The sequence below is a fragment of the Pongo abelii genome, chromosome 5 (assembly GCF_028885655.2).
Source record: "Pongo abelii isolate AG06213 chromosome 5, NHGRI_mPonAbe1-v2.0_pri, whole genome shotgun sequence".
In the NCBI taxonomy this organism is placed as follows: domain Eukaryota; kingdom Metazoa; phylum Chordata; class Mammalia; order Primates; family Hominidae; genus Pongo; species Pongo abelii.
In genome coordinates this window covers 148,992,714-149,001,685 of record NC_071990.2, presented here as the reverse complement: position 1 = coordinate 149,001,685, position 8,972 = coordinate 148,992,714, and the positions used below count along the sequence as shown (strand labels likewise).

Here is an 8,972-nt window from a genome sequence, read left to right as displayed (position 1 = left end):
TCTATTGTGCATATATGACACCTTTGACAAAGATAAATTAACTGTAAATGTGTGAATTTATTTCTGGGCTCTCTGTTCTGTTCCATTAGTCTATATGTCTGTTTTTATGCCAGTACCATGCTGTTTTTGTTACTATAGCTCTGTAGTATATTTTGAAGTCAGATAGTATGATTCCTCCAGCTTTGTTCTTTTTGTTCAAGGTTGCTTTGACTATTTGGGGGTCTTTTGTGGTTCAAGAATTTTCCTTGATTTTTTTTGGTAAATATTTCACATCATATAAATTTTATTCTTTTCAGTAATTTTTAGTTATATTTACAGATTCTTAAATCATTACCACTGTCTAATTTTAAAATATTTTCATCAGCCCAAAAGGAAACCTTGAACCCATTAGCAATCACTTCTTTTTTCTTTTAAAGAGTTTAAGGAAAGAATATATTTGAACCACATAAACAAACAAAAAGGTATTACATAAGAAAAAATAATGTAACAATTTATGTAAGTACCTGACATATGAGCATGCTCTTACATCTAAAACAAAAAATAAAAAGGTAACATTAGTACTACATATATATATATTTGACAAGTGTGCATTAAATAATTCTCTAATATAAAAACATTTAAAATGTGGAGAATACTTTTTCAAGATACAGAAAACAATTGTTATGATAGGCACAATCACAATTCTTATAAAAACATGCTTGCAAGGATAAAATCCACCTGAACACTCATTTCTCACATGTACCAATGCTATAAAAGTGTTAAGCACTGAATATTGCCACCCATTTTTGCAATGTTTGAGTTTCAACACTGATTGGTATGAATTCTGAATTACACAATTAATTACTGTTATTTTTCAGTCTTTCTGCCATGTTCCATATAGAAGGCATCTATTTAATATGAATACTTAAAACAGCAACATTATTTGTAGCAAAGTCACTTCCCTGTGTTCATTTTTCCTTTAAAGGCATTATATTTAGAAAATAGTTATTACAACAAATAGTGCTTTAGAAGATCTGAATCTCCAAATCAATGTGCTCCATGTACCATAAGTAGATCTAAGAAGCCCTGAGTGAAAAGAACACAAATGTAAAAAACTGATAAATTTAAAGATTATAAAATTGGTTTATTATAAAAACAATTCAAGAATACTCAGTTAAAATCTTATCCCAATGCTACCCAATACAACCAAGAAGCAGTTAATCACTTTTATATCAGGAACAAGGACATAAAACCAGACACCACATCAAGGCTGTGATTCAAACTCAAAAAGAGAAAGGACTCTTAGGTCTCCTTCAGGTCAGTACAGAGAGTATCATAATATCAAAGTACTGCTACAACACTGAGGTATAACTGGGCAAATTAAAGTCGAGGAGAAATGAAGATCTCCATATTCTTGTTTTGTGGGTGTACTTAAGTGATTGAAATTCTAGGAACAGCTGCCTTTAATGACAGCAAGATGTAAGACAAGTCTTTATTAAAGAGAAAGAAGTTTATAAGGTTCTTTATCATGGTCCCCCTAAATCTTCACAACACCCCAAACCTCCCCTTAAGCTAAAGTTACTCTGCTGATATATAAGATATAATCTTAATTTGTGGCTACTGGCAAATTATAGGCACTCCTTCCAAGAAGCTTTGATCTTCTGCACATTAAAAAAAAATCCCAACCACATGCTGTATAATTCATATACCCAATTTTGCATTCTAGGTAGAATTTCATTATTACTCTAAAACTCCATCTGCACAGTGGCCATTTCCTCCCAGACTTAATTCAAGATTTAATCTTTCTGCTGTTTTCTTAATAAAAGCCTTAGAGTCCATTATTATGAGTGATGGCCTATGAACTATTGTATACAACAGAGTGACTGCATTTTTTTGAGCACTGGAAGTACTTAAAATAAAACTTCGTACTTCCAACTTTTGCCCTCCTCCAAAATGAAGGGCCAAAATACTTAGATTTTGTAACTGGGGGGAAAAAAATCTATCTTTCCAAGCTGAGGCTTTTCATAGCAGCTTTTGCCAGGAGAAGAGATTTTATGTCTGTTATAAACCCTTGAAAATAAGGGCTTATTCTAGAAATACTGGAAGACCGTTAAAACATAGAGGTGCTAGCTGGTGCCACTTTAATTCACAACCAACTTTTACTTCATGGCTTATATTGAAGAGTTAATTCATGCTCATTTTGTTCCTTTAAAAACTATTCTTTGGGGCCGGGTGCGGTGGCTCACGCCTGTAATTCCAGCACTTTGGGAGGCCGAGGCAGGTGGATCACAAGGTCAGGAGATCCAGATCATCCTGACTAACATGGCGAAGCCCCGTCTCTACTAAAAATACAAAAATTAGCTGGGTGTGGTGGCATGTGCCTGTAATCCCGGCTACTCGGGAGGCTGAGGCACAAGAAGCACTTGAAACCAGGAGGCGGAGGTTACAGTGGGCAGAGGTTGCAGTGAGCCGAGATCGCGCCACTTCACTCCAGCCTGACAACAGAGCAAGACTCCATCTCAAAAACAAAAACAAAAACAAAAACAAAAAACCAAAAAACTCTTTGGAAACTGTTACCATTCCTGTAGACACATATTTCTTTGCTAAATTCAACTATCAATATACATTTATTAATCTGATCACTTTTCCAGCTAACTCATGACCTTATAGCATTCTATCCAGGGTCAATTTTCACCACAGAAGTAGGAGCAAGTCTTATAAGTAAGAACAATCTTGGAGGCAATATTTTAATCTAGTCTTTAATGTGTTCATTACAAATGAGAACTACAAACTAGAATTTACTTTCAAAACTAAGGCAAAGGTAAACTTCCAAAGCTAAATGAAGGTAAACCACAATAAAACTTATTTCTGTCATGAACATGATGAACCCACTCAGTGATTTCCAACCAAGACATAAAAATTAGTCCAAGGGAGTCCAAGGGAGAAAATAAAGTCATTTCTGGTTTGCTCCTTTCCAGTTCATCAGATAATACCTATCATATGCCCAGAGGGCGTGGAGCACTCCCCTAGACACTATCCATAGTAATAGCTCTTTCTAGAACACTAAACTACTTCAAACATCTGCGGACTGCCCCAACCAGATTTAAACTAACAGTGAAATATAAACTACTCGTCGTGTATTCTAAATGCATACAAAGCGCTACCATTTAAAAAATTAACTGGAAAGCAGGGAAACCTAAAAAAAGGATACATTCTGCTACCACATTCTTATAAATGTTATATTTGTGTGTGTGTGTGTGTGTGTGTGTGTGTGTGTGTGTGTGTGTGTATAAAAGAGAGAGCAGATAATCAAGATTTAAATAAGGTGATAAAAAAACAGGAAATGAAGATTTTACCAAAACAACTACAATAACCGTCCCAAGCTACAACTATGAACAGATTCACTAATACGGTCATTTGCCTAGGTTCCAACAAAACCACGTCATTAAGGACATCAGAACTCAGAGCTTCCTGCAGACTTGGCATCATCTCCTCTCCTTCTGTGTTCATTCCATCTCCTTCCAGTGTTCCAAGGTCCACATTTGTCCCAGGAATGGCTTCCAGATAGTCTGGGAAACGGTCCTGCAGTGAGGGCAAGGTGCTTTGGTTGATAGTATCACCTGTATCCATCTCATCCACGCTGTTCAGGAAGTCATCTGTGGTGGGAGGGACACTAGCTGCCCATGCTTAATCCACTGTCTGTACTCTCATCTCCAGAGTGATAGATGCCACTATTAAGGAAAGATCTGAGCTATTGGCCGTCCTTGTTCTCAATTCCTGAGACATCCCGGGAGAAGACACTGGATTTTGAGTCCCACCGTCCTGCTCCAGTGTTGGTAACTGGCTACGCAGTGCTAACTCCTGCCGAAGCAGTTCTTGCTGTTTCAGCCGCAGCCTCTCCTTCATTTGCAGTTGCTGCGGTCGCATCTGTCGCTGCTGGTTGGAGTTGCTGCCACCATGACGCCTCCTTGTGGGCTCTGGGGAACCAGGGGTGGTGGCTGTTTCACTGGAGCACTCTGATTCTCGGGTTTCTGGCAAAACGAGGGTCAAGCCTTGGGTCTAGCCAAGAGGCGGTCTTGTTCTTATGGTTTATACAATAAATTTCTCCATCCTGAATCATGGCTTGTTCCCATCCATCAGGAAGAGGACCTGAGGCCGAGTTCATCATATTCTGCTGCACTGGTGGATTGGCTATAACGTTTCGTCTGAGACAGCATGGTCTTCCTGGGGTCCTGCTGTGTTGTTTTCTGATAGATGTGATTTAAGAAGTATCTCTGACCAGAAGATGTCTTCGCCATCTCCCAAGCTGCTGGTAGGGTACATCATCACGTATCTCAGAAGAAGACTGTTGAAAATGCTGAGCTGTGGGTGTAGCTGCTGGGCCAGAGACTACTCCAGTGGGGGTCAGTGTCCCAGGAGAAACAGCTCCCAACTGCGGAGAAGCTGGAGAGGAATGAGCTTGAACATGCTGTGGAGTCAGGGCTCCTGTGGTGCCTGCCTCAGTACTGGCCCGTTGGGAGTGGGACTTGGGCTCGGGGCGGCTTGAAGAAGGAGTGGGGCAGCTTCCGGAGCCTCATGGGCACGGTCTGGTGCACGTTGGCCGTCTTGGGGTTCATGACGGCGTTGAAGAGTGCCTCCAGGTTCGTCTCCCTGTCCCCGCGGACGTGCAGGATCTGATGCCCGGTGGGGGGTGCCTGTGGAGCTGCCTGGGTCGCCGTGGGCGCCGGCTGCCCTGGTCCGGACCGCGGGCCCTGCCCCTGGGGACGCTGCTCCGGTGGCTGCCCTTGGCCCTGGGGGGCCAGTTGAGGCAGTGGCTGCTGCCTGGGATCCATGGCTTCTGCCACCCCTGACGCACACCCCCTGACCAGGCGAGCGAGGGCTCCACCCGGATGCCCAGCCAGCATCATTCACCACCAGTAAGGGCCAATGCTTTCTAACAGACTGGACAACAGCATCATCAAATCTGTGTCTAATCAGACGTTTGGCATCAAAAATCGTGTTGGTGGGGTTCATTGCAACTTGATTCTTTGTGGCATCACCCATCAGTCGTTCAGTGTCTGTAAAGGCGACATAGCTTGGAGTGGTTCGGTTTCCTGATCATTGGCAATTACCCCTACTTTTCCGTGCTGGAAAACACCCACACAAAAGTAGGTGGTGCCAAGATCAATACCAGCTGCAGGTCCCTTCGACATGGTTGCTGGTGTCTAGGCCTGGCTCCGACTACGAAGAAAGACACAGAAACCCCAAGAACTGCAGGCGAGTTCAATGAGATCCAATTTTTATTTATGTATTTATTTTTGAGACAGGGTCTCCCTCTGTTGCCTGTCACCCAGGCTGGAGTGCAGTGGTGCAATCTCGGCTCACTGCAACTTCCACCTCTGGGTTCAAGCGCTTCTCCTGCCTCAGCCTTCTGAGTAGCTGTGACCACAGGCACATGCCACAATGCTCGGCTAATTTTTTTGTATTTTTTAGTAGAGACGGGGTTTCACCATGTTTCCCGGGCTTGTCTTGAACTCCTGGCCTCAAGTGATCTGCCCACCTCGCCCTCCCAAATTGCTGGGATTACAGGCGTGCACCACCGCGTCCAGCCTATATTTATTTTTTAAATCCATTTTCCTGATCTCTGCCTTTTGAATGCAGTGTTTAGTTCATTTTTATTCACATAATTACTGATAATTAGTTGAAATTCCCTATTTGTTCATGCATACCTTCTGTTTTTTTTCCCTAAAGCCTTTACAATATGAATAATAGTATTTTAAATTCCTTGTCTGATAGTTTTAACATGTGGATCCCATTATAATCTGGTTCTATTGATATATTCTTTTGTTGAAAAAGGGCTTTTTTTAAGCAAGCAGATTTAAGAATTGTAAACATATATCCACCCAACAGTGGAGCACCCACATAAATAAAGCAAATATTATTAGAGCTAAAGAGCGAGATGGACCTTAACTCAATAATAGCTGGGAAATTCAACATCCCACTTTTAGCGTTGGACAGATCACACAGACAGAATGTCAATAAAGAAACATCGGACTTAATCTGCACTAGAGACCAAATGGATCTAATGGATATTTACAGAACATTTCATACAATGGCTACAGAATATACATTCTCCTGAGCACATGGATCATTCTCAAGGATAGATCATATATTAGGCCACAAAACAGGCCTTAAAACATTGAAAAAATGGAAATAATATCAGGCATCTTCTCTGACCACAATGGAATAAAACTAGAAATTAATAACAAGAGGCATTTTGGAAACTATACAAACACATGGAAATTAAACAATATGCTCTTGAATGACTACTGAGTCAATAAAGAGATTAAGAAGAAAATTGAAAAATTTCATGAAATAAATGATAATGGAAACACACCATACCAAAACCTATGGGATTCAGCAAAAGCAGTATGAAGAGGGTAGTTTATAGTTTTAAGTTCCTAAATCAAAAAAGAAGAAAAACTTCAAATAAACAACCTAATGATACATCTTAAAGAACTGGAAAAGCAAGAGCAAACAAAACCTAAAGTTAGTAGAAATAAAGAAATAATAGAGATCAGATCAGAAATGAATGAAATTGAAACAAAAAAATACAAAAGATCAACAAAACAGAAAGTCATTTTTTGAAAAGATAAACAAAAATGGACAAACCTTTAGCCAGACTAACAAAGAAAATAAGAGAGGAGACCCAAATAAATAAAACTATAGATGAAAAAAAAGAGACATTACAATGGATGATGCAGAAATTCAAAGGGTCATTAGAGTCTACTATGAGCAAGTATATGCTAATAAATTGGAAAACCTAGAAAGCATATATAAATTCCTAGATACATACAGTCTACAAAGATTGAACCATGAAGAAATTGAAATCTGAACATACCAATAACAAGCAACAAGATCAAAGCCGTAATAAAAAGACTTCCATCAAAGAAAAGCCCTGGACCCAATGGCTTCACTGCTGATTTTTACCAAGCATTTAAAGAAGTACTAGTACCAATCCTGTTTAAGGTATTCTGAAAAATAGAGGAGGACGCAATACTTCCAAACTCATTCTACAAGGCTAGTGTTACCCTTATACCATAACCAGACAAAGACACATCCAAAATAAATAAATAAATAAACAAAACTACAGGCCAATATCTCTGATGAATATTGATGTAAAAATTCTCAACGAAATACTAGGAAACCCAATTCAACAATATGTTAGACAAATTATTCATCATGACAAAGTGAGTTTTACCTCTGGTATGCAAGGATAGTTCAAAATATGTAAATCAATCAACATGATACAACATATCATCATAATGAAGGATAAAAACCATATGATCATTTTAATTGATGCTGAAAAAATATTTGATAAAATTCAACATCCCTTCATGATTTAAAAAAACTGAAGATAGAAGGAACATAACTCAATATAATAAAAGCCATATATGACAGGCCCACAGCTAGTATCAAACTGAATGGGGTCTGTAAGAGTTGGAAAAAAACAAGGATGCCCACTTTCACCTCTGTTATTCAACATAGTACTGGAAGTCCTAGCTAGGGCAATCAGACAAGTGAAAGAAATAAAAAATATCCAAATTGGAAAGGAAGAAGTCAAATTATCCTTGGTTGCAGATGATATTATATTTGGAAAAACCTAAAAACTCCACCAAAACACTATTATAACTGATAAATTCAGTAAAGTTGCAGAATACGAGATCAATGTACAAAAATTAGTAGCATTTGTACATGCCAAGAGTAAGCAATTTGAAAAAGAAATCAAGAAAGTAATCCCATTTACAATTGTAACAAATAATAGTAAATACCTAGGAATTAACCAAAGAAGTGAAAGAACTCTACAATGTAAACTATAAAACACTGATGAAAGAAACTGATGAGGATACCAAAAATGGAAAGGTATTCCATGTTCATGGATTTGAAGAATCAATATGTTAAAATGTCCATACTACCCAAAGTAATCTCTATTCAGTGCAACCCCTATCAAAATACCTATTATATTCTTCACAGAAATAGAAAAATATAGTCCTAAAATTTATATGGAACCACAAAAGACCCAGAATAGACAAGCTATGCTAAGCAAAAAGAACAAAACTGGAGGAATCATATTACCTGACTTCAAATTATACACAGAGATACAGTCACCAAAATAGCAAGGTACTGGCATGAAAGCAGACACATAGAACAATGGAACAGAATAGAGGACCCAGAAACAAATGATCCATCTACACTAACCTCATTTTCAACAAAGGTGCCAGGAATATATATATATATTGGTGGAAAGAACAGTTCCTTCAATAAATGGTGCTGGGAAAACTGGCTATCCATATGCAGAAGAGTGAAACTAGACCCCTAATTCTTGCTGTAAATAAAAATAAAAATGGATTGAAGACTTAAATATGTGTCCACATACTATGAAACTACTAAAATAAAACATTGAGGAAACTCTTTAGTTTTTGTTTTTGTTTTAGTTTTTGTGCTTTTCTTTCCCACAAAAAGCACAGGCAGCCAAAGCAAAAATGAACACATAGGATCTCATCAAGTTAAAAAGCTTCTGCACAGCAAAGGAAACAAACAAAGTGAAGAGACAGAATGGGAGAAAATATTTGCAAACCACCCATCTGACAAGGGATTCATAACCAGAATATATAAAGAGCTCAAACAGTTCTCTAGGAAAAATATCTAATAATCTGATTAAAGCATGGGCAAAATATCTGAATAGATATTTCTCAAAAGAAGACATACAAATAGCTAATAGGTATATGAAAATATGTTCAACATCACTGATAATCAGATAAATACAAATAAAAACTACAGTAAGATATCATCACACCCCAGTTAAAATGGCTTTTATCCTAAAGACAGGCCATAACAAATGCTGCAAGGATATAGAGAAAAGGGAACCCTCATACCCTGTTGCTGGGAATGTAAATTATTGAAGCCACTATGGAGAACAGTATGAAAGTTCCTTTAAAAAAAACAAAACAAAA

The 8,972-nt window shown here is 38.3% G+C and overlaps 1 pseudogene; it reads right to left on the bottom strand.

Moving 5' to 3' along the window:
- Positions 1 to 398: 398 nt before the first annotated feature.
- Positions 399 to 7,728, bottom strand: LOC100453936 (transcriptional coactivator YAP1-like; annotated as a pseudogene).
- Positions 7,729 to 8,972: the final 1,244 nt, after the last annotated feature.